This window comes from Palaemon carinicauda, chromosome 25 (assembly GCF_036898095.1).
Source record: "Palaemon carinicauda isolate YSFRI2023 chromosome 25, ASM3689809v2, whole genome shotgun sequence".
In the NCBI taxonomy this organism is placed as follows: domain Eukaryota; kingdom Metazoa; phylum Arthropoda; class Malacostraca; order Decapoda; family Palaemonidae; genus Palaemon; species Palaemon carinicauda.
Genome location: NC_090749.1, coordinates 98926533 through 98953844, shown reverse-complemented (window position 1 = coordinate 98953844; position 27312 = coordinate 98926533). Strand labels below are relative to the sequence as shown.

At 39.7% G+C, this 27312-nt stretch overlaps 1 long non-coding RNA gene across 2 annotated transcripts; it reads right to left on the bottom strand.

Annotated features, from left to right (window-relative positions):
* On the bottom strand, nucleotides 1–22467 carry LOC137619291 (uncharacterized). 2 transcript variants are annotated; one of them, XR_011039891.1, is made up of 4 exons: nucleotides 22385–22467; nucleotides 17357–17511; nucleotides 2552–2667; nucleotides 1–493 (listed from the first exon to the last, which is right to left on the bottom strand). It is a non-coding gene; the product is annotated as an uncharacterized lncRNA (long non-coding RNA). The 2 variants fall into 2 exon arrangements; XR_011039892.1 differs by lacking the exon at nucleotides 2552–2667.
* Between the last annotated feature and the right edge of the window lie 4845 nt (nucleotides 22468–27312).

Genomic DNA, 27312 nt, shown 5'->3' with positions numbered 1-27312 from the left:
TTTATAAAATGTATTTTTTTAGCCGTTTCACAAACCGGATAGTTTTGAGAAACAATTACCTCTTTCTGGGACATCTCATGTCTCAGAATGCTCCGAGATTCACTGATCTAGACAAACATACCTTGCAGCACCTTTTGTGCCAGCATTTTTTGTACAATCTACCTAATTAACAGATTACGGTTTTGACTTTAGCTACCATGAAATCAGTCATGTTTTTCATCTCTTATGCAACTTATGATGGCTTCCTGGAGTAGGCTGAGAGCTTGTTAAGACTCTGGGAGTTGACAGAGGGGTTCATAAGACTCCTGGAGTTGACAGGGCTTTGTAAAACTCCTGGGGTTGAGCGAGGGCTTTGTAAGACCAATGTTCACACACATGACAAATTGGACTTCCTCTAATTGATCTAGATTGCATTCAGGCACTTGAAAAGCCATTTTCACTTCTTTATGCTAAACATTTCTTGTGTTGCACCAATAACTGAACGAAGATATACCTGCAATAAAAGAGAAAAGTTAACTAATGGTCACAACATTTGATCAAAGATTTTGTGAAAAAATATTCAAATTATGATTCGTCAGTAGTGTGACAGGAGGAAGAGCAAATGCGGCAAGTAACAATTCAAGTAACTTAAATAGGTAGTACAAGTCTTTACTGTTTATTATAAATAAACCCTCTCTCCCAAACAAACCATAGAATCATATCATTAAATAGTTTGATTATTCCATACATCAGTATATTATTCATTTCTGAAAATGATTGAATAGAACAATTCTTCATATTCAAATCTGAAGGACTATGTCTTAGGTTGGAAAAGCAATATGCTATGTGCCCTATAAGGACTCCAACAGGGAAAATAATCCAGTGAGGAAAGGAAATAAGAGATAGAATAGATTGCCCAGTGTACCCTAAAGAAATAGAACTCTGACCAAAGACAGTGGAAGGCCATGGTACAGAGGCTATGGCACAACCCAAGACAAGAGAACAAGGGTTGATTTTAGTATCCTTCGCAAAGAAAGAGCTACTTATAGCTAAAGAATCTCTTCCAACCTTACAAAGTGGAAAGTAGCCAATAAAGTTACTGTACAGTGCAGTAGTTAAACCCTTTAGTGAAGAACAGTTTTTTGGTTACCTTAGTGTTGTCCGGTGTATGAGGACAGAGGAGAATGTCTAAAGAATGAATCAGACTATTCGGTGCATGTGTAGGCAAAGGAAAAATTATCTATAACCAGAGAGGGATCCAATGTACAGTAATAGGGCCATTGTCAGGTCAGTCAAAGGTCCAAATAACTCTCTAGAGGTCCCAACAGGTGGCTAGTGCCCAGGCCAACCTACTACTCTATGGAATAAATTGTTTAAATAAACCATCAGTGGTATTCAATGTATTATTAATGTAAGTGTATACTGTATATATTCTATTAATAAATCTAGTGAGTTCTTGAATCACAAAATGTATCTTGATAAAATGCAAGGGTGAATGGGTATCTAATAAATTACAAGAGTATTTCATACCTAATGTCAGATGTATTTCATTACATAATTCATTTTGAGAATCAAATCAGAAAGAAAATAAAAAAACTTGGTTAAATTTCCCTCAAGAGATTACCGCCTAAGAATTCTCTCTTCCTGACTACCATTTAATTAGAATCCCATTTATGATTTTCAGACATAAGGCTCGGCACTGGAGAGAAAGGGGGGATGGGCATTCAGCACTGGGGTGTAACAAGGGGCAAAACCCCATTTGCATCATAAGGCACAATTCTGTGGTGAAAGGGACCGACTGCCCATTGGAGTCTTTTGAGAACCATTCTTTCAGCTACTTTTCCGATGCAACCGAGAAGCACGATGGGCCTGAAAGAGTTAGGTTCATTAGATTTGGGAATGTGGGCTGTGTCTTGTTTCCAGACACAGAGGGTCTGATGTGTTTTGTGTGCGTGAGATTGATATGTGCAGGTATACTTCAGTTGCTTGTTACCATAGGTGTTCAAGTATGGAGAAAGTAATGTGATCTGACCATGGAGCAGTGTTTTTGCATTTGGCAAGTTCTGAGTTAAGCTCGTCCATTGTGTAGGGTGTATAGGTGCTGGCTAGAGCATTGCACTGAAAAGAGGAGCCGGAACAGGAGGTTATTATAAAACCAGAAAGGGAGCATAAACAGGGTTGTGGTAGCCTATTGGAAACGTCCCTAACTGGCGTTCTGCTGGACTGGGGTTCCAGACCAGCTCAAGCTCGATAGTTTCCTGTAGTGTCTGCAACCTCACCATCCTTGTGGGCTAAGGATGGGGGGTTTGAGAGCTTTTAGGTAAGCCTGTTGAGTTATCAGCAGCCATTGCCTCTCTGGTCCTAGCTAGGGAGTAGAGGGGGCTTGGGTACTAATCATATGTACAGTATACATGGTCTGTCTTTGGGACATTGCTGTGTCCCTTGCCTCTGCTATTCAAGAATGACCTTTAAATATTAAACCTGAGGTAATCAGAGGGAATACAAAATTAAGCCAATGTACTGTATCTGTAATGACAGCGAGGTATGGCTGAACGAGCACTCGTGTACGTACTGGGATGATAACCGGCTGGGTGTTGTAGAATGCCACTCAGTTGCGATATGTTAGCTGCACCTGTAGTAGCATCAAGGTGTCTTCGAACTTAATGGGTAAGGACCTTTACGTATTTTCTGAAAAAAATATGAGACCATCAGAATCTCTGGGGTATTACTTGCTGAGCTACAATCCCAACTGGAAAACCAGGCTGTTATAAGGCCAAGGGATCCAACAGGGAAAATAGCCCAGTGAGAAAAGGAAATATATAAACTACATATGAGAAATAACAAAATATTTAATATTCTAAGACCAATAACAATGTTCTAATAGATCTGTCACAAATAAGCTATGAAGAGAGATTTAAGTCAACCTGTTCACATGCATTTACAAGCTTGAACTTCTGAAGTTCCACTGATTCAACTTTTAGATTAAGAAGATCATTCCATAATCTGGTCAAAGCTGGAAAAATACACTTCTAGAATATTACTCAGTATTGAATATTATGACGGAGAAGGCAAAAGTGTAAAAATTAAATGCATACCTAATATTACATAAAGTCTGGGAAGATCTGAATGTAAAGGATGGTCAGAATTATGAAAAATCTTATGCAACATGCATAATGAACTAATTGATCGACAGTGCCGGAGATTAATATCGGGATCATGAATAAGGTGGAGTGGAAGCAGATGTACGTCAGAGAGTGAATGAAGGTTGCAAAGTGTTGGGGGCAGTTAAGGGAGTAGTAAAAAATAGAGGGTTGGGCATGAATGTAAAGAGAGTTCTATATGAGAAAGTGATTGTACCAACTGTGATGTATGGATCGGAGTTGTGGGGAATGAAAGTGATGGAGAGACAGAAATTGAATGTGTTTGAGATGAAGTGTCTAAGGAGTATGGCTGGTGTATCTCGAGTAGATAGGGTTAGGAACGAAGTGGTGAGAGTGAGAACGGGTGTAAGAAAGGAGTTAGCAGCTAGAGTGGATATGAATGTGTTGAAGTGGTTTGGCCATGTTGAGAGAATGGAAAATGGCTGTCTGCTAAAGAAGGTGATGAATGCAAGAGTTGATGGGAGAAGTACAAGAGGAAGGCCAAGGTTTGGGTGGATGGATGGTGTGAAGAAAGCTCTGGGTGATAGGAGGATAGATGTGAGAGAGGCAAAAGAGCGTGCTAGAAATAGGAATGAATGGCGAGCGATTGTGACGCAGTTCCGGTAGGCCCTGCTACTTCCTCCGGTGCCTTAGATGACCGCGGAGGTAGCAGCAGTAGGGGATTCAGCATTATGAAGCTTCATATGTGGGAGGTTGGGCTGTGGCACCCTAGCAGTACCAGCTGAACTCGGCTGAATCCCTGGTTAGGCTGGAGGAACGTAGAGTAGAGGTCCCCTTTTTTTTGTTTTGTTTCATTGTTGATGTCGGCTACCCCTAAAAATTGGGGGAAGTGCCTTTGGTATATGATGACGATGAATAAGGAATTTAATAAATTGCAAGTTTTTGTCAAACAAGTCAAGACGAGAGTCAGCAGTTGAAGACTGGACAGGAGAACAATACTCAAAACAATGTAGAATGAAAGAATTTAAAAATTTCCTCAGGATAAGATTGCTCACCAAAATTCTTACTTTCTCTATAAATCAATATTTTGTACAACTGAAGAAAGACAATGTGCCACTGAAAGGAATTTTGCAATCAAGACTCTCACCTAGAATTTTAAACGAATTGTTCATAGTTAAAGAAACATTGTCAATTCAAAGATCTGGATGTTGAGGAGCCACTGTCCTCGACCTACTTGCATTTATAGCGGAATTCTATTAGGATTCAACTTCATGCCCCATAATTTGCACCATGCACTAACTTCAGCTAGATCTCCATGAAGGCTATTCACAGCCTATAAACTGGGCCAACTTGGGTGGCACTATACAATTTTTATGTTGTACAAAGCCTGTTACGTTATAACACTTAAGATATGCCTTTGAAAAGCTCTTCTTGAGGTAAGAGATTTTGTTCATCCATACACAAGTATAACTAACATATCTGCCAAAATAACTTTGTTTCTTTGAAAAAAAATCTTCAATATTTATGTTATAATCTTCAGTAGAACACATCGGCCGCTGGCAACATACAGTATAGGTGACAGGTGGTAAGAGAGAGTCGTCATAAATACCATCAAGGGTATGAAACAAAAATGTCCAATAATAAGTGCGTCAAGTTCTTTTCTGGATATCTACCTCACTTAAGCAATTTATGGTTTTCTGAGAAATTTCTGTGTTATTATACAGTACACAATCAATTATGCTGAGGAATAAGAAGGGCTCTTTTAAGCAAAGAAAAAGTTGTAGAGATAAAAATTAAGAATGAATGTGTGAAAAGGGTGGAAGCGACTACAAATCAAGTGTTTAATAGAAGCAACTGAACTTTATAATGAGTAGTTGGCAACTGTTAGGTTTGTTCAAGATCGACCCACATCTGGGAGGGACACAGGTTATTGTGTTGACAACTCGTATAAAAAGGGATTGTACCAATAGCATCGCCAAAGGGGGAACAGAAGAGAGAGGGGAGAGGGGCTTTATGAAAATGGGGCCTCCAAAGGCAAGATCAGAATATAAAAGTATGCAAGTATATAATCAAAATTACAACCAACTCACCAGGGTAAGAGGGAGGGGGGCATCCTTACTAACTCAGTCACAAACATCTTTAGCTATACTCATTATTGTATTCACATTGCGAGGTGATTGTTATTCTTACTGGAGAAAAAGATTTGGCAGCTAAATAAAAAAACCCATTGAAATTGCGATTATTCACTTTATTATAAGACGAGATATCTCTGGTAATTCTCTGGTAAGAGGGACCAGGATCTTAATAACTATCAAACTAAAAGTCTTTAGAGGGTTCTTTTCACTTTGAATTCTATCTATTTTATTAGTTTTTAATTCACATTTTATAATTCCTGTATTCATACGAAATCTTATCTTTCTCTAAAAATTCCAATAATAATTAATTCTATGCTATTCCTTTATCTTATAAAGTTTATAATCACAAGTAAAGTGATTTTTAATCTATTTTTCTAAATATGGGATGAAATTTGAAAAACTGGAGAGAAAACTTCAACAAATATTAGGTACTGTATACTATGTACTCGAGGAGCACTTGGGTAAATGATTTCTATTTCAGACAAAAAGTGCGAATGCCAACATTGTATTTAGAAAACAATAATAATAAAGATAATAATAATAACAATTATTAATAATGATAATAATAGTAATAAAAATAATAACTACGCTCCCTTCCCCATATTTTTAGCCGAGTGAAGATATTTAAAGCAGCAAAATTAAGGGATAATTCCTTAGCGCATTTCCGAAAATAGGAAGAGGCTATATCTAAGAATAAAGAGCAGTAGCCTTCTGCTCAACACTCAGCAGTAGCCTCTTCCAGCAACCGAGCACAACAGAGTCTATGGAATGCCAACCAGCTTGGGATTACGTTCTCGTCATGATCACTGGGCCACAGGAGTGAAGGCAAAAATTACAACACAAACAAAAAAGTGGATGTCAGATTGAAAACTTTCACAGATGCAGTTAGTGAAACTGTAATGCTACTCCACATAAATCTCTTGCACATGGAGAACTGCCAAAACATTTATCTATGAGAAAACAAAAGATTGAAATAGCCTTAAATGATAAGGACTCCCTGTGTCCAGTTGGCTGGGGGGGGGGGCTGCTGCGCCATCAGTTAGTGTCTTACCAGCGGAAACCAACTTCGATGAAAACAGTCCTACTAAAGGACGATTGACATCCGTGTGAAACCAAACTGATAGAACAGGACACACCAAAGAAGACTGAGGAATAACAGGAAGGACCTGAAAATCACTGATAAAAAATGAAGATAGAAATAACAACTGGATCAAAATGGAATTAAAGTAAAGACCGAACTCAAGGGATGGATGTACTGGGCTTAAAAGGCCATTCGCTAGCAAGGTTTAGTGGGGGAAAAAGCTGGAGTTGTACTATGATATGAAAGTTAGAATAGATTTGGCGATCAGATGGAAGAAAGAAAGGAACAGAAGTAAATTATAAGAATGCAAAGCAAGTGCAACTACAACTGCAACAAAGAAACGTTGCAAAGATGCTCAAGTAATGCCTACAGTACACCTCTTATGATGCACTAAAGGCACTACAGCTAATGTGATGGTCTCCTTCAAGATCATTTTTTTTTTTATTTTGCTACGAGAGAGAGAGAGAGAGAGAGAGAGAGAGAGAGAGAGAGAGAGAGAGAGAGAGAGAGAGAGAGAGAGAGAGAGAGAGACATACGAGACTGTGCAATATGTGAAGTGTGTGGTTAAGACTGACTGGGTACAGTCTGGATGAGATGGAAAGAGATAACTAGAATTTGGGCAAGGAGAAATGCTTCATTTATAGAGAGGAAAAACAAATGTATGAACCAGAAATGTTTACTGAAATGAAAAATGGCAGAGACTGCACAGTACTTATTGAAGGAGGGCCTTATGTTGATGATAGCTACTATAGTATTATAATTCCATGTCTCTTTTTGTGGCTTCAGAACTCCAAAGAGGATTATTGTCGTTACAACACCTGATCTGTAAGCTTGAAGGGTACTTGTGTCAAGAAAGACGTGCAGTTAATCCCCAAGCTAAGAACATTTGACGTACATATAAAATGCTATCTCTTATAAGTATTTTAGTATGAAGGAATTTGTTGTACACTAGTGTAAGAGAATTAAGCCAACCATAAACAGATCAGCCAAAAGAGCATATCAATACAACCCAACCTCGTGTTGGTGGATGTCTAAAAAACATACATGGTGTATCAATCAATAAAGATGAGGGAGTTGGATATTTGACTGAAAACCTCAAAACTGGTAGTCAGTTTTGGACTAATGTCGCTCGAAGTATCGAATATAAAGATAAAATCAAAGTTATGTCGTTTTAAATAACTATATTTCGGTTTCTTCTAGTAATTTATTCTTATGAATAATCTCAAAAATATATAAGTAAAAAAATTAATATCTGAATTAGGCCAAAACTGTAATAATACCAAAATTGGTACATGAGTTTTTGTGTAAAGTTGTCCACAAACAAATAAATAAATAAATGACAGCAGGGGTGAATACATGCCCTTTGCAGAATTTTCAATTTAGGCGAAGTGATTGAGAAAAAGCAGCAATTGATCAAGATATGAATCTCTTTTTTGGGCTCAAGCCATGGCGTCCTGATGGAAGGTTCCTGTTTGGTAGCTTCCTTGGGTATAAGACTACTAAGATATTCCCAGAGAATTTAACCACAGGTTATCACAGAATTCTAACTTCTGGAGCGAGTATCTCAAAGGTTTCCCTTTAAGACATCGTAATACAACAGGGGACACGCATGTCTGGTCGTGCCACATAGCTATCTCCACCCCGAACAGAGTTAACGCTTCGGTGTGTAAGGGCTGAGAATAGCTGGGAGCCGTTCCACAGCTAATCTCACTCGTGGCTACTACTGATACTCGAGACGTAAACAAACGGACGCCATTGCTCTAATGACGTCACGCGCGTCTTTATCCTTTGTTTAGTAGCTGCCCTACTGAGACGGATTTTCCCTTGTGTGAACTTTATCGTTTTGCATCTTCGCTATGTCGTTACCTTCAGCCTCGCCTTCTTCTGGAAAGTTGAGTACAAGGTTCCAGTATTGTTTAATTAAGCTCTGGCCGTAAAGTAAATATTATTTCGCGAAATAATTGATGTTTTGTGGCAGAGCTGTGCCTCTACCGGACCCGCCATTTTATGGCGTCGTTGTTGTTTTGCATGTTCTATTTAGTTAGCCACAACAACGCTTCCGGCCTTATATACTAATCGAATACATTAGTTTATTTAGTCTTCATAGCTAGGAACTTTTATATCGTGTTTAGACGCTTTTTATCGGTCATCGATTGACCTCATACCAGTCGGCTACTATAGCCCCCAGGCCAGGAGCCTATATACAAGTGTTCATGCATGATTTATCAGTGATCCTAGACTAAGTTATGAAGATAGTGGCATTATTATTTTACAATACTTTTGACTAGTGATGCAAATGTTTTCGCCTTCAGGGACCATATAGGGGATAGGCTAGTCAGTGATTCTTACTAGCCTAACCTAACCTTAGGACCCCTATATGCTTCCTTCATCCCCTGCCTTGGCATTCCCTCTAATTAGCCTTGATCCATTTTCTGAGTAAAGGGATTTATTGTCTAATAGAGTATTATATCGCCTCTCAGTCCTCCCTAAAGGAATGAACCCCCTTTAGGATTGCGTCTGAGAGTGAGGTTAGGCTAGCCTACCTCTATGGCTAGGATAGTCTACGACTTTCCTGCGATAGCGATACGTCTTCTTCCTTGCCTAGTTCAGGACTTTTAGCCTTGATCTAGGTCGGGTTAGGAAGGTTTCTCTGTTCCATGCTGAAACTGTACTCTTGCACCGTTTTAGCCGATCAGCCTAATCTTAGGTTAGGGAGTGTCCTCCCTTCCCTTTGTGGCCGCTCTGGTACAGAAACCCTTCCTGGGAAGACCCCTCTCTTCTCCCTCCCCACCTATCTCTTGTATAGCCTAGCCTATGCTTAGGTTAGTTTATACTCATCTGTCCCCTGTCCTACAACTCCTCCTTAGGGTGGAAGAGTAGGGCTACCCGAGCTTCCTTGTGCAGTCCGCTCTGGTACATATACCTTCATAGTGTCCTATAAGGTTAGTTCCTAGTGTAGCTCTGCATAAGGGAGTCTCCCCCCCCCCCCCCTCTTGGGTGTTCCCTAGTCCTCCCTTGGGCTACCTGCTCCCGGTCCCTAGTGACCCCTGCTTATGGATGATAGAGCCTGTCTCTATCATGGGTACACCCCCTCAGGGAGGGGGAGGGATGTCTGGAACCCTGAAGGTACTTCCTGCATCCTTCCCCCCCTCCCCCTGTCTCTCTATCTATCCGGGTGCCGGTCTCTTGCCGCCTCTTCTGCCGGCAATACCTGCCTCTTGGTGACTTCCCTACCCTTGCCGCCAGCCCCCCGTGTACCGAGGGACTGCCGGCTGCCGCCGGCTACTACCGGCGGCTCTCCTACTCCTATCTAATCGTCCGCTTGCCGGTCGATCTCCGGAGTGCCGGCATATACTGCCGGCAACCCGATACTACCTGTACCATCCTTACCCCAGTCACCAATCCGGCATCCTCCGGCTGCCGGAGCCGCCGCTCCCTGCCGGCGTGCCGCCGTTGTGCCGGCGGCCGCCATCCTGGTATCTAACTGACTTTGCAAATTGTCTGTTCTAGTGCCAGAATCTATGCTGGAGCGAGCTCCGGCATGCTGGAGCGAGCTCCGGCGTGCCGGCGGCTTGCCGGATGCCCCGGAGGCGTCAAGAATACTTGCACCCCCTCTCTGTAGCTATCATAAGACTAAGATAGCCCTACCTGGCAAATAGATAAGCTGCTTTGCTTCTAAGATCAGTACCTAGTACTGCTCTATTAGTGATCATGCTGTCTCTTTGCATTCTTCTATTTCCAGCATGCTATGTGCATCTTAGCACGGCTGGTTGCCAGAAGCAGTTTCCCTTAATGAGACCTTCTGGCTCTTATCTGGGAACCGAATGAATTCGATCCCAACCTTGTCCTTGGCTTTCCATGGAGTTCCAATATAATGGGAATCCTAGGAAACTATATCCAATGATCTCGGTCATTTGGATTATCCCAGGACCAAGCCTATGGTGACCAGCCGGGCGAGATGCATGGAGCGTGTTCTCCTTTACTGTTTCACTCTCTATGCATCACACCTTCTGTAAGTTAAAATTAATGATTAATATTAACTTAATTTAAGAGCCATTCCTATGACTCCCCCATACTCATTTTCTCTTTCTTCCACAGGAGGAGCAGATGAAGTGCGATTTCGCATACTGTGCTGTGAAACGCTCCCAGTTTTACGGACATACGGCGTGCAGGACTCACGCCCCTTGCTCAGACAAGAAAGGGGATTGGAAGTTCTGGAATCCACTGGAATGTACGGTCTGCCAGGCCTACCTAGTTGAGGCCTTCCATAACCCTCCCTCAGCGGAGGTTAGAGACATTGCTCGTGAGAAACTGCGCAAGTGGGTGCGTGGTTTTCAGAGAAATGCCACTGGACCGTACCTGGCCACCGAAGAACTGAGGTCCCTGTTGTTCCCTAAGGCCTCCCCTGACTCAGTGGTTCCAAAGGAAGCAATCCCCACTGTCCAAATTACGGTGGAACCTGATGTGGTCATGGCTCAGTCCATGCACGAGTGTCGCCTAGATTCCGAGGAGGATGAACAGATCTCTGACGTCTCGGAAGACACGGAGAAGACGCTTATGGCTCAAGGAGCCGAAGAGGACGAAGACAAGGTGGAATACACCGAGTCGGAGATTGGAGCTACTCCCTCGTCCATCCCTCCGCCTACTCCTACACCGACGGATGTGTCCATCCCGTCTACCTCCTCGACCCCGGATCCTTCCTCTTCTACCCAAGAACTGATCCGACTGATTAGAGCTGTCATGGACGACAGACTGAAGGAGAACCAGGAGTCCATCAGGTCTATGATTGGATCCAGAGAACCGAAGAAGATCTCGGTCAAGGATCTCCCAGCTTGCTCTCATGCCAACCCGTGGAGGTATGCAGAGCATATGGTTATTGCGACCGGCAGGATCTTTGTTAGTGACAAAATCGGCACGGTCCCGTTGGAAGATGTGGAATTCTTCCCAAGCTTCGAGGCCTACCCGGACTGTTACGTCCGGCTTCGTTCCGAACCTGCCTCGAAGGAGGAGACCGAACCTAAGGAAGAGATAGTGTTCGATCTCGCAAAGGCCCAGGCTATGCTAGCCTCCGCATTTAAGAGCAGGGGCTTTACCTGCTCTAAGCTTCCTGCCTTGAGCAAGAAGCATCCTACTTATGTCGCACCCGACACTGCGATTCTTCCATTTTTGGAAAAGGCCTTGGCTGCATGCCTTAAAGCGGCGGAAGAAGGAAAACCCTGCCCTGCACTGGAGGAGTGCAGACCCTTCTCCATCGTGACACCCCCTGACACTAGACAATGGAAAGATGTCCAACATACTTTCGTTGTGGGTAGGCTCGATCCTGACGTCGCCGGACGTCAGTTTAATGAAGACCTCCCTAAGCTCAATGATCACCTCCTTCGCCGGGAACAAGACACGAAGGAGAGGCTTGCAGCGTCTCTTTCTCATCAAGTCCAACTTGAAGTTATGGCCTGTGACACAGCAGTACCCGATCACTACATGGTACTGGCCAAATCCCACTTACTCACGGTAATGAAGGACTTGTACCATTTCATAAAGGCTCGTAGAGCCTGTCGTGAATTCGTGTTTGTCGGTGCCACCGTGAAACACGAACCCCGGAGGCTGATTTCCTCCAACATCTGGGGAAAGCACCTGTTTCCTTCTGACCTTGTCAAGGAAATAACGGACAGAGCCGCCACGGAGAATAGGAACCTTCTCCACAAGTGGGGCATGTCCAGGAAAAGGAAAACCTCTCAGGACGATGGACCTCAGCCTAAGAGGAAACCTCAGAAGCCGAAACCCCAGCAACGTCAACAAAGACGTCAGTTTCCGGGACCCGCTACCTCCCAAGTGGTTGCCCAACCACAACAGACCTTTCAATTGGTCCCCCAACCGGTGTTGTCACAGTCACCGGTCTTCACCCCTGCCTTTGAGCAGCCATCCACTACCTTTCATGCCAGAGGTAGAGGCTCGTCCAGGGGTGCAAGCAGAGACGCCTCTCGTCGTCCCTCCAGAGGTAGAGGAGGAAAGGGAGCTAGCGGCCGAGGCAACAAGTCCTCGGGACACCAGAAGCAATGAAGTGCTTCCGGTGGGAGGAAGACTCCGCCAATTCCAGGATCGTTGGACCTTCGATCCTTGGGCACACAGCATCATCAAGAACGGTCTAGGCTGGAGTTGGGTGCAACCACCCCCAATCTTCCAGCGGTTCTTCCAACAATCGACCCCCATTCTGGAAGAATATGTTCTAGACCTCTTGAACAAGAAGGTGATAAGGAAGGTAAAGTCCACCAGGTTCCAAGGGAGACTGTTTTGCGTTCCCAAGAAGGACTCAGACAAGCTCAGAGTCATTCTGGACTTATCCCCCCTCAACAAGTTCATAGAGAACAACAAATTCAAGATGCTGACGCTTCAACAAATAAGGACCCTTCTGCCTCAAGGTTCCTACACGGTCTCTATAGACCTGGCGGATGCCTATTGGCACATTCCAATGAACCATCACGCTTCCTCCTACCTAGGATTTCGACTCCAAAGGAAAAGCTACGCCTTCCGGGCCATGCCATTCGGCCTCAATGTGGCCCCTCGGATCTTCACAAAGCTGGCGGATGCCATAGTACAACAGCTCCGCCTAAGAAACGTCCAGGTGATGGCCTACCTCGACGACTGGCTAGTCTGGGCTCCATCGCCCGAAGAGTGTACAAAGTCTTGCGACGAAGTTACCCAGTACCTAGAACACCTGGGATTCAAGATCAACGAGAAGAAATCTCGCCTCTCTCCGGCTCAGAAGTTTCAGTGGCTGGGAATCCACTGGAATCTTCAGTCACACCGCCTTTCCATCCCCCAGAAGAAAAGGAAGGAAATAGCAGGGTCTGTCAAGCGACTACTGAAATCCAAACGCATTTCAAGACGACAGCAGGAACGAGTTCTAGGCTCTCTACAATTCGCCTCAGTGACAAACCCAGTGCTTCGTGCACAGCTAAAGGATGCCGCGGGAGTCTGGAGACGATCGGCATCCATCGCTCGAAGAGACCTCAAGAGACGGCTTCCAAACAGACTTCGACGCCTCCTAAAGCCGTGGTCGGAAGCAATGGCCCTGAAAAGGTCCATTCCTCTCCAACACCCTCCTCCTTCACTCAACATCCACACGGATGCCTCACTGGAGGGCTGGGGAGGTCACTCCCACCTGAAACAAGCTCAAGGGACCTGGTCTCCACTATTCAAGACGTTCCACATAAACATCTTGGAGGCCATGGCGGTCCTTCTTACTCTGAAGAAGCTATCCCCGCCGCCCTCGATCCACATCCGTCTAACCCTAGACAACTCGGTGGTAGTTCGTTGTCTCAATCGCCAAGGCTCAAGATCGCCCCAGATAAATCAGGTGCTTCTCCCAATCTTCCGTCTGGCGGAGAAGAAGAAGTGGCACCTGTCTGCAGTTCACCTACAAGGATTCCGCAACGTGACAGCGGATGCTCTATCTCGGACAAACCCGATAGAGTCGGAATGGTCTCTAGACGCAAGATCATTCTCCTTCATCTCTCATCAAGTCCCAGAACTTCAGATGGATCTCTTTGCAACGAGCGACAACAATCAACTTCCTCTGTACGTAGCCCCGTACGAGGACCCCAAAGCAGAAGCGGTGGACGCCATGTCACTGGACTGGAACAGATGGTCCAAGATATACCTGTTCCCTCCCACCAACCTTCTGTTGAAAGTCCTCTCCAAACTGAGAACCTTCAAAGGGACAGCGGCCCTAGTGGCTCCCAAGTGGCCCCGGAGCAACTGGTACCCCCTGGTCCTGGAGCTGCAGCCCAAGCCGATCCCTCTCCCGGGCCCAGTTCTCTCTCAACAAGTACAGAAGTCGACTGTCTTCGCTTCATCATCGAAAATCAAGGACCTTCATCTCATGATTTTCTCTCCCTTGCCGCAAAGAAGAGGTTTGGGATCTCGAAGAAAAGTCTAGACTTCCTAGAGGAATACAAGACCGAATCCACGAGACGGCAATATGAATCATCCTGGAGGAAATGGGTCTCCTTTGTTAAAGCAAAAAATCCTAAAGAAATCACCATTGATTTCTGTATGTCCTTCTTCATTCACCTTCATGGACAAGGATTAGCAGCCAATACGATTTCAACCTGCAAATCGGCTTTGACTAGACCAATTCTATATGCTTTCCAAATTGATCTGTCCAGCGACATCTTTAACAAACTGCCGAAAGCATGTGCTCGCCTACACCCAGCACCCCCTCCGAAACCGATCTCCTGGTCACTAGGTAAGGTGCTCCATTTCGCCTCCAACTTGGACAATGATTCATGCCCCCTCAAGGATCTGACTCAGAAAGTTATATTTTTATTTGCTCTCGCCTCGGGAGCTCGAGTCAGCGAAATAGTGGCATTATCAAGAGAAGAGGGACACATCCTGTTTGCTGATTCAGGAGAAGTGACCCTCTCCCCTGATCCGACGTTTCTCGCCAAAAATGAATTACCCACCAAAAGATGGGGCCCTTGGAGAATATGCCCCCTGAAGGAGGATGTCTCTCTATGTCCAGTAGAGAGCCTCAAGGTCTATCTTCGCAGAACTTCAAACTTTGGTGGAGGCCAACTCTTCAAAGGAGAAACATCGGGCAGCGACCTGTCACTGAAACAATTAAGAGCGAAAATCACCTACTTCATTCGCAGAGCGGATCCGAACAGTACACCCGCTGGTCATGATCCTAGAAAAGTGGCATCTTCTCTGAACTTCTTTCAGAGCATGGACTTTGAGAGCCTTAAAAACTTTACGGGCTGGAAGTCCTCGCGAGTTTTCTTTAAACATTATGCGAAACAAGTGCACGAAATCAAACATTTTGTGGTAGCCGCAGGTAGTGTTATGAAACCTGCACCTAACTCTGCGTAGAACAGTGAGTTACTTGGGACTCTAACTCTTCGGGTGCCTATGTTGACCCTCGAGTGATTCATAGTGATGTCTAAAAACACTTAGTGCTTTTATAACTGTTCTTATCCCAGGTGAAATGTCATAGTGTTACACAAGTGCCGCATGCCTTGAGCATGATGTGTTATTTAAAGACTTGCGTTCCTCGAGAACGAGTACCTACTAATCCTGAAATTCCCTTTCAGATTCAAGAGCAAGCCTTTATTTCTATGTACATTATTGTTACTGTAAATGAACTTTACTTTTGCTGTAAATTATTTAATTTCTGCATTGTGAAATAAAATTTCTATTTTATTACTTATGCGTCTCTTTCAGCTCCTACTTACTATGAAATACATACTGTCATAGTTTTATTTATTCCTCCTTTCTTATGGTCATGAAGAATTTAAGATGTCTATTCCTAAATTATATTCACCTTGCCTCAGTAAGGTTCCTACACGAATACTTACTTCTGATAATCAGGAGATGAACTCTACACACAGTGCCCAACCACCACTGGCCTACTTCAGAATGTTCCTATACAAATATCAAACATTCTGCTTCATCTCTAAGCTCTTAAAAGTTCTTCTGTCAAGATGAATAGCCCTTCAATACCACTTTGACGTCGGCATAGCCCATGGGAACTTCCTACCAATGGGGGGCAGGATATTTCGTTCCTATGGTTCTTACCTAAGATTACTTTGCTGTTTTGTCAATGCCTAGGCACTTAACTCTGGGGGAAAATCTACCACGATACATTGATTCTCTGGTACTCTTCCATCAGGACGCCATGGCTTGAGCCCAAAAAACGGATTTTGAGCGAAGCGAAAAATCTATTTTTGGGTGAGATAGCCATGGCGTCCTGATGGACCCTCCCTACTACTTCGTTCAGTTTGCTCCCACCCTACACAATTGTATCATGGTGATGGGCAGCAACTGGCGCCAGGATAAAGACGCGCGTGACGTCATTAGAGCAATGGCGTCCGTTTGTTTACGTCTCGAGTATCAGTAGTAGCCACGAGTGAGATTAGCTGTGGAACGGCTCCCAGCTATTCTCAGCCCTTACACACCGAAGCGTTAACTCTGTTCGGGGTGGAGATAGCTATGTGGCACGACCAGACATGCGTGTCCCCTGTTGTATTACGATGTCTTAAAGGGAAACCTTTGAGATACTCGCTCCAGAAGTTAGAATTCTGTGATAACCTGTGGTTAAATTCTCTGGGAATATCTTAGTAGTCTTATACCCAAGGAAGCTACCAAACAGGAACCTTCCATCAGGACGCCATGGCTATCTCACCCAAAAATAGATTTTTCGCTTCGCTCAAAATCCGTTACTTGTCCATAGTTGGTTTGAGCTGTGCCAACCATTTCTATTTACATTAGAGTAATACCCTGATACTAGTCATTCATTGAATTTTTATCAAGTGAATTAATAAGAAACGTGTGAGGTACAGTATTCTTCTTCATTATTTTGTAATGCAGTAAGACGTAATGTCAGGTAACAGAAAAAAAAAAACCTGTCGTGGATTCTATCTTTGCATTTAATACATCCGGATGAGATACCTGAATACAGAAACCAAAGTACTATAGTCAATTTCTTTTAGCGATGCAGATTTGCACCGAGTTGCAGCGGTGCCCTTTTAGCTCGGAAAAGTTTCCTGATTGCTGATTGGTTGGACGAGATAATTTTAACCAATCAGCGATCAGGAAACTTTTCCGAGCTAAAAGGGCACCGCTGCGAGTCGGTGCAAATCTGCCTGGCTAAAAGAAATGGACTATAGTGTGTTGAACTGCGTATTACTGCACTGTATTGCAAATCAATTCCTTGACAAGTTCATGTCGTCAGGTCCATAGTTGTTATATATATGCAAATGCTGTGATGAAATTCATACAATTGTAGAATATTACTAACTTTGAAAATTCACTTGAATCGTACACCATATAAAATATAACAGATGGTTTCCAAATTACAATTATCCAGAGTTACAAACACATTCCGGCTACCTAGGCCAAAATTCAGACTTATAAACAGCTTCTCGGAACCTTCTATATTTGTAAGTGGGGGGAAATTCTGTACCATAGAATTAAAGAAATATAAAAAATTTTCCAATACTGTACAAATAGTACAGCAAGATGTTTTTTTTTCATATGTATTAATTATAACACAAATCTTTTACCTGTTATTAAAACTGTCTAGACAAGGGCTCCGCTACGCAACTGAGAGATGAAGGGTAAGGTCCGGAGAGAGGAATCTATCCTACTCCAAATGTCACCTTATCACAGGTTTCCTACATTGATTCTGCCGTCAAATCCTCCCGCCTTGTAGGACCACCTGCAAATTGAAAATTAATGAATTGCAATTTTGAGTTATTATAAGAACTGATATAAATTGATAAACTGGTACAAAAAGTGTCACATTGGTTACTTTCTCCATTTCCTAAATTTAAAAAAATATATATTAAGATTCCAGAAAATCACTAATAATAACCTCAAACGAATCCTCAATTATGGTTTTATAAATGGATAAATTTACATCAGAGAGACTACATGACATTTTTGTCAACACACAAGATCGATTTATCGTATGAACAAACATAAAAATGACAGATAATAGAGGAATTTATCAAACTGTAAGTGTGGCTTTTTAAAACTATACAAAGCTTAATTGTCCAATGACTATCGGTTGCTATGTTGTGATGCAACTAACTTGTTACATGTTAGAATGATTAAGGGTAAATCACCATATTGCATAAGAAATCTAGAGCCCCACATACACACACATCGACCGGACAGCAACTTCGGTCGGGGTCTCTTTTGACTCGAGGCCATTAGCCCTACAAAAACCAGAGGGGCACTACAGTGAGAGCAAGCTGTCGGCACGCCAAGCAGTCATATGTTCAAAGTACCACTGCGTATTTGTACTTTGATGTGTTTTCTACTAATTCTAATGGATTTGTCCAGTGATCATGCCCCACATGTCCACCAAGTTTCGTTGAAATTGGTTCCGTAGTTTTTATGCAATGTTGTTCACAATGAAATAAACTAACCAACAGAGTACAGGAGTGAATACATACCCTTCGCCAATTCTTTTTGGCAAAGGCAATACGCACAGAATCTCAAGCCTAATTACGAACAAATATAAATCACATCCTTGCCTGATTTTATAGCCTATCCTGCAAGCTAGTAACTAACAATTAATTAAAACCTAATATACTTCAACTCTTTTAAAAATACTATGTTAACAGAATAATTTAATACAGTACAGATTTAAATCCTTAAGGCAAAACTTTTGCCTTTACAAATGTTCAGTTTGCCTGACTCTATAACTCAGAACTGTTACACAGACACAATGGATCTAAATTCTTATATACTACATAAAAAGGTTTGGTCTGTCTCTAGATGTCTCTTTAACCATCTGGTCTGACTGAATAAAATGAAGTGGTATTAGTATAGAACACCACGCTCTCCATTTACTCCAATATAATGTAATCCTGCAGTTCTCACCTTCTTGCACAGTAATTAGGGGGTTATTTAAATTCTGGGAAAGCAATAATTATTAAGATATGTTGAAGAGGGGGGAAGGGGTTATAAAAAGAAAATAGCTCAGTTTCCTCACTAAACTACTTGGAACTGACATGTCAACATCGTCAACCAAACATAATTCGTGAAGCCAGCGTACATAAACAGAAGTTTGTGATGCCAGCGTACATTTGATTTATACTATATATTCAAAATATACTTAATTAAATATGGATAAATTACTCAAAAGTGTCCTTAAAATATGCAATTTACAAATAGTGACACTTTTGAGTAATCAAAATTCTTGATTAAGTATATTTTGAATATACAGTATATCAAATGTACGCTGGCATCACGAACTTCTGTTTATGTACGCTGGCATCACGATCTGTTTGGTTGACGTCAGTTCCATGTCATTTAGTGAGGAAACTGCCATTTTCTTTTTATAACCCCTTCTCCCCTCTTCAACATATCTTGCTAATTATTGCTTTCCCAGAATTTAAATAACCACCTAATTACTGTGCAAGAAGGTGAGAACTGCAGGATTATATTATATTGGAGTAAATAGAGAGCATGGTGTTCTATACTATTACCAATGTAATACATTTTTACTCTTGTAACGAGGTGCAAAGTATATCACCAATTTGAAAAGTATTTTGTATTTTCTTAAATATACAAACCAGTCCTTTAGTATTAATATCATTAATATTGCTAGCCAAGCTACAACCCTAGAAGGAAATGCAGAATGCTTTGAGGAAAGGAAATGAAGAAATAAACTACAAGAGAAGTAATGAACAATTAATTAAATATTTTAAGATCAGTAACATTAAAATAGTCCTGTCATTTCTAAAATATGGAGAGACTTATGTCAGCCTCTGATCAACATAAAACCATTCACTGCAAGTTTGAACTTTTCAAGTTCTTTTGATTAAACAGTTTTCAGTTTGGCCAAGGTAAGGATAGTTACTGGCTACTGTATTATTATTATCATTACTTGCTAAGCTACAACCCTAGTTGGAAAAGCAGGATGCTATAAGCCCAGGGGGTCCAACAGGGAAAATAGCTCAGTGAGGAAAGGAAACAAAGACAAATAAAATATTTTAAGAAGAGCAACACATTCATATAAATATCTATATAACTATAAAAACTAACAAAACAAGAGAAAAAGAAATAAGATAGAATAGTATGCTCGAGTGCACCCTCAAGCAAGAGTTTATTTAGACTTTCACCTAGGACTTGCTGGTTGAGGTGGAAAGTGAAACTTGAAAGGCCTCAGGCTTGTATAGTTAAGAAAATACAAATTACTTTTAAAATTTGTGTTGTTTTTAAACTAATACAAAACTTTGTTCTTCAATTGGAGACTTATCCTTAGGAAGAAGAAATTTCCTATTGCCATACTGGATGGTTTAAAATTCCAGGACGTGAAAACTCGGATATGATGGATTTAAGAGATGGAGAACTTTGTTAGCACGAGTTCCTGTACCCCTAACTGAAAACCCTTCGTATGAGAGTTCACAGTGCCGATCCTCCCTCGGGACCATTTTTTGACCACGCAGAGATCAGCCTATGTCTCAAAACAATACAACTTGTGGCCATTCTGTGTTTTGGGGATTCATTCCTCCTCCTCATTTTTAGTGGGAGTGATGTGAAGGGGCAAATCACGGGAACAAATGAACTAGTTCACTGGGGTCTCAAAGCTGAGGAACCCTAGAGGCAGGAGTGTACACTCCAATCAGTGTTCTACATAACGTGATTCTTGATCTTTAAGGTTCGCAATTTCGGCAAATGGTTGTAAGGTTCTCGATTGCAGTAACCTCTAGTAAGGTTTTATTAGACATTAGCAGTCAAAATAATCCATTTAAGAAGGAAACGAGCGTTTCTCTATAGGATATAGTTGGTTTTTAGTAGGAAATTTTCCCCCGTTCGCAACTATAATAAAACCAAAATTCGTAATGTACCCCGTCTATAGAGTCCTTTCAATACGCGTCATCAAACTTCCGGTCCGCCATCTTGGAGGGCATACAAAGACGCGTTCAGTGAATAGCTATGGTTGAACTGTTGAATATTTAGCCATTTCATCACATTCACATTCACACAATGCCCAGTTTTTGCGCTATTGTTGGCTGTGGGAATCTAGGACGAAGAGATGACAAGAGTTTCTACCGCATACCGGCAGTTATTCAGAATCAGGACAAAGATACAGAAGAATTATCCAAGTGCAGACGTGACTTGTGGTTGACCAGAATATCACGGGCTGATCTACGTGAATCCTCACTACCCTAAGCACGTATCTGTTCTGATTATTTCATATCAGGTCAGTCTCTGCTAGGCCCTAAAAGTATCATTATTCCTGTGTAAACATGCTATATCCGATCGCATGGGTGACTTCAAAAGTATCATCGTCAGTTCAGTGTGTAGTGTGTGTGGGGGAGGGGGCATCTCAATTTTTAAACATCAAAAGGGGCATCTCAGATTTACAAAACAAAAATTAAAAGCGCCCATATTGGCTATATTAACAAAGGCTACTTACCTAGGTCTCTCTTTCGCCAAGGTGCTCATGCCTATATATAATTAAGTGTATATTTATATTTACTTTAATTTGTGTATTAAATTGTGCAGATATACAGGCCTATGTGATGAATAAACATTGATTATAAATAATAATAATAATAATAATAATAATATCTGAAAGCTGGTTTAATCCGAAGGGGTCTTCAGCTTATATATGAAACATCGAAAAAATAATTAAACTTGCGCATTTAATTGCAAGGAGGCAAAACGATCATCCAAGAGCATTACAATAGAGTTTGTCCATCATATGTTTATATGTATATAAGAAATTATAGCATTTGTAACCAAACACAAACACAATGGTTAGGCATGAACTGATAAAGATTTGACATAATAATGCAAAACTTTTACATACATTTTGACAATAAAAAATTATAATACACAAGGTTAGGCTAAATGATCAATATTAGCATTATAATTATAAACTCTCTCTTCATCGGCCCAGTGTTTATCTAATTTTGGACTTAAAAGCATTAAAGGGAAAAACAACAAATTCTGGAAGCAGATTATTCAATGGAAATGTATGCCCACTCATGTTCTGGGTTGGCCTACAGTACCAAGTAGTTCACCATATCAATCTATGAAATACTGGGAAAATCCTCAATATTTTGACTGAATGAATTCTGCATCTGGTATGGATCTAGGCCATCAATTAGATCGAGTTTCTGCTTTTAAAAACGCTTATCATCACCCGAAAATTGTTTGACAAAGTCGCTCTCATTGTCCATATTCGCTGTAGCAGCCGCCATGTTTTCGCTTTGTATGCCCTCCAACATGGCCGCCGGCGATTCCCAGTGACGTCATTGAAAGCACTCTATATTCAGGGGCAACTACTTGAATAACAATCTACAGAATCATTAAGTTTCTGATATGAACCTTAATTTGACCTTTCTAACAGCATGAGCCCTAAATGAAGCTTGAATTATGAATTAATTTGTTTTTACCCGTATGTAGGACACAACACAACGTGAAGCACGTGATACAGACCCCATAAGCCGGTTCAGATTCGACACTTAAATCTATGTTTACCATGTAAAATCTAAGTGTACCACTTTTGTCTACAGGTCAACATGACAAAAAATATATAATGATTGGGTTATCATAATAATACTTACGGGAGTCACCGAAAGACCACAAAAATAAAATAAAACTAGTGAACAGTGGTAGACATGATGATGATTCGCCGACCACTTCGTCTCCATTTCTAGAGTTTCTATTTGTTATGCGAAGAATTCCCTAGACAAGCTATAAAATTTCCCCCAAATTAGGAGCAATTTTCTCCCCTAGCATTCTTCAACACGATGTAAATTCAATGTATTGAATATTGCTGTAGGCTATCTTCTAGTTATATCATAATATTCAATTTCTTTCATAAATTGTATTTTTGTAGCCATAAAGACTGAAATTCTGCTGAAAGCAGCATAAGTGATTTAATAGAAGAAAACAAATTAGGAGCAATTTTCTCCCCTAGCATTTTTCAACACAACGTAAATTCAGTGTATTGTATAATACTGTACCTTCTAGTTATATCATAATACTTATTTTCTTTCGTAAATTATTTTAGTGTAGCCATAAAGACTAAAATTCTGGTGATTTAAAAGAAAAAGAAAATTTGTCCCCAAAATCACCAGATTTTCCCAATTTGGGAACAATTTCTCAAAAAGTTCGAGATCAAAGCCATGTGTGTCAACAAGCCTAAATACAAAATATCATAATAAAAACTTATATAAATGTTAAAAAAACTATTTAACGACATAAATATTAACGTTAAACAGGTTTCTGTTATATCTATAATAATGCTTTGCGATTTTATATCTGCTTTAGGCTAGAGATCTAAAAAAAATTATGGACACAGCTATGCTATGGCCATCTATTGACAGTTAAAATCCCTAATTTTGCACACGCCACCTTGCCCAAGATATACCTATTGTATATGCCATAAAATTATGCCAATTAAATATTATTTTCATAAAATACGTTGTTAACATGCCTTAAAAATAATATAAAATAGATATTTAACATCGATAACTCTCTATTTACGTTTAAAATACGATATAATAAAGGTATGCTACAAAAATGTATTGGTAAAACTTAAATCAGCTGATTTTTTTTAGCAAGAACACATGGCCAAAAATGAAAAGAAAATGTTGACAATTATAGTGAAATTTCAAATAATAATCCATTATATTTTATCCAAGCGCAATTTTGATGAAGAAATGGTGATAAGAAATCTATATATCTTTTGAAATTTGGAATAATTTAAGTCTCTTGATATAGTTTGAATTTGGCGCCAAATATTCAAGGGAAAATAACGACGCTGACGAAATCTCTTCACAGTTAAAATAACTATAAGCAATAATAAACCCTTAAACCGTAACTGTCAACCTTTTGTGTAAACATTGGAGGAATGCCTTTGATATCTTGCAAATATTAGACATTTTTTGACAAAAAATATTCATTTCAAAATATTAAATATATCTTAGTTTGTTTGATGACCTAATGTATCAAGATACTTGTAAATCATACAAGAAATAAATACATTATAATAGAGTATCTGAGAACTCCTGGTAGAAGGTTTACCTAATATGTAACTATAATTTGATTTTTAAGGTTTCATTATTTAAAATATATCTATTATCAGAAATTACTGAACAATCTAATAAATATGTAATAAAATATGTAAAATGGTTCTAATCACTTTAATTGTTTGTAAAAAAAAATATAATAAATTAATCTTAAAGGTATTTTGATAAAATTGTCTGGTAATCATGAAACCAGCCAATATTCTTCTTCTACACAATATTATAAGGAGAACACTTTTAACAATAATTCTCCTTTTAAAAATTTCAATTAGAATAATGTCTAATTTATCCTAATGATTTTATCTGAAATTTTCATCTCGATATTCTGTGAAGGATAAAAACTGAAATCTCTTCTTACGTAGGCTATAAAAGTTTTTAGATCAGTCTAGAATGGTTTGCTGTGAGCGATCACACAAAAGTCTCCCACCATCTCCAATCCGTAGTTGGCCACCATGATGATGAAAACTGGCCAAACCTCATATATGAATAAAGAAACGTCTGAGGCCTTTGTCCTACACTTCTAAAAACGGCAGCATTTATTTTATTATTATTATCATTATATATATATATATATATATATATATATATATATATATATATATATATATATATATATATATTATATATATATATATATATATATATATATATATATATATATATATATATATATATATATATCACCCACGAACGGCATTTAATACCGAATTCTATCTGGGAATATATATCCACTTGGAATTCATTTTATGGTAACAGCTTCTGGCCGGGTGGAGATTCGAACCCCCACCTGTGCGGCTTGAAACTATGCCTACAGTGACTCTACCGAGTGAGCTATCAAGAGAGAATAAAATGAATTCCAAGTGGATATATATTCCCAGATAGAATTCGGTATTAAATGCCGTTCGTGGGTGATATTTACATTGATTGAAATCACGTGTGCTTGTGATATATGTTCATATATATATATATATATATATATATATATATATATATATATATATATATATATATATACATATACATATATATATATATATATATATATATATATATATATATATATATATATATATATATATATGTATATATATATATATATATATATATATATATATATATATACATATATATATATATATATATATATATATATATATATATATATATATATATATATATATATATATATATATATATATATATGAAATCTTTATAAGGGTTGAGACTGCATCCCTCACACCTTTTTATAACCCCAAATAATAAAGGTATGTGTGTATACACAATTTGGTTAACTGTGTGGACAGTAACTTGGGAACATTATGGACCTACAGTACTTGAGCCCAGTGCTATACCACTCAGGTAACTACCATTCATGCTTAGAGTCAACCCCATCACCCATTCAACCTTGGAATGAAATCACTCCATCACCCCTTGAAGCTTCACCCCTGTAGGTTTAAAGTCACCCCATCACCCCTTCAACCATAGGATAAGATAACTACATCACCCCTTCAAGCTCTGTCACCCAATTATTATTATTATTATTATTATTATTATTATTATTATTATTATTATTATTATTATTATTATTATTATTATTATTATTATTATTATTGTTGTTGTTGTTGTTGTTGATATAAGTTTTAGTTTTTTTTGGTTTTAATTTCCACATTTTGTCTCAGATTGGAAAGAATTATATTTGATTTGGGTTAAAATAATATATCAACACCCTCATCATCATCTCCTCCTACGCCTTTTGACGCAAAGATCCTCGGTTAGATTTCACCAGTCGTCTCTATCTTGAGCTTTTGATTCAACATTTCTCCATTCATATCCTACTTCACGTTTCACAGTCATCAGCCATGTAGGCCGGGGTCTTCCAACTCTTCTGGTGCCTTTTGGAGCCCAGTTAAACGTTTGGTGAACTAATCTCTCTTGGGAAGTGCCAAGAGCATGCCCAAGCCATCTCCATTTACCCCTCATCATGATCTCATCAACATATGGCACTTGAGTAATCTCTCTTATAGTTTCATTTCTAATCCTGTACTGCCACTTAATTCATAATATTCTTAAGAGGGCTTTGTTCTCAAATCTACTCAATCTATTGGAGATTGTTTCATTGTCATACCACGACTCATGTCCATACAGTAACACCGAGCTCACTAAACGGATACATAGTCTGATTTTTATATGTAATTTCAGGTGATTTGATTTCCAAATTTTACTTAACCTAGCCATTGTCTGATTTGGTTTTTTCAATCTTTCATTAAACTCAAATTCTAAAGATCCTGTATTAGAGATCATAGTTCCTAAATGTCTAAATGATTCCACCTCATTAATTCTTTCACCTTCCAATGATATTTCAACTTCCGTTGCATATTCCATTCTGATCATCTCTGTCTTTCTTCTATTTATCTTGAGTAAACCTCAAGTGATATTTCATGCATTCTGGTAAGCAAGCATTGCAAGTCCTGTGGTGTTCTGCTAATAAGGACAGCGTCATCAGCATACTCTAGGGCAGCTAATTTCCCATTACTAATCCAGTTCAATCCTTCTCCATCATCCTCAACTGTTTTATGCACTACAAAATCCATGAGAGGGATAAACAACATAGGTGACAGCACATTCCTTTGGAGTACTCCACTGTTCACTTGAAATTCCTTTAAAGGACTCAACTAACATTAACTTTGCACTTGCTATGCTCATGAACAGTCTTATTGAAATTTACATATTTAAGAGGAACTCCTTAATAATGCAGGACTCTCAACCAATACCATCTCAGAAGTTACTCCATCGTATCCAGGGGCTTTCCATCTCTTTAGTTTTTTAATGATGGCTTCGACTTTAAACACACTGAATTCATTCATGGTCTTCTTCAGCTTCATATGTCCAATTCATAACCTCACTAAAGTCTTCCATCTAACGATGTCTTTCCTCATCTTCTGTTGTTATAACAGATCCATCTCTCTTTTTGGTGTGTATATGATTTTTCTTTGCCCCAGTAGGGATCTAAATAATAATTCTGTGAGTAATTCTTACACCATAGTCACTCCCTGAATTCATAGCTTTGTCAGCCTCATCTGCTTTCCTGTCTAAATATTCTCTCCAGTCATTCCTGGATTTTTCTTTGACTTCCCTATCAATAATTAATTTATCTTTTATTTTTTTTGCATGATAATCATCTCAATTAATTCTCGATTTTGAATAGTTTTACTACCAACAGATTGTATATTTACACAGCCACAGTTTATGACATCTTTAGTATCCATGATCAGTATTTTCTGCTAGACTTTTTAATTCCAAATATTATGCTTTGCCATTTCTTGAATTCACTATGTGGTCATTTAATTTGTTTAATTTTGAACAGTTTATATACTTTGACTGTTGCAAATTACATTCTTTGGTAGATTTTATTTTAACATTTCCTGCAGAGTTTATCATCGGTCTTAAACTTGCAATCTTTT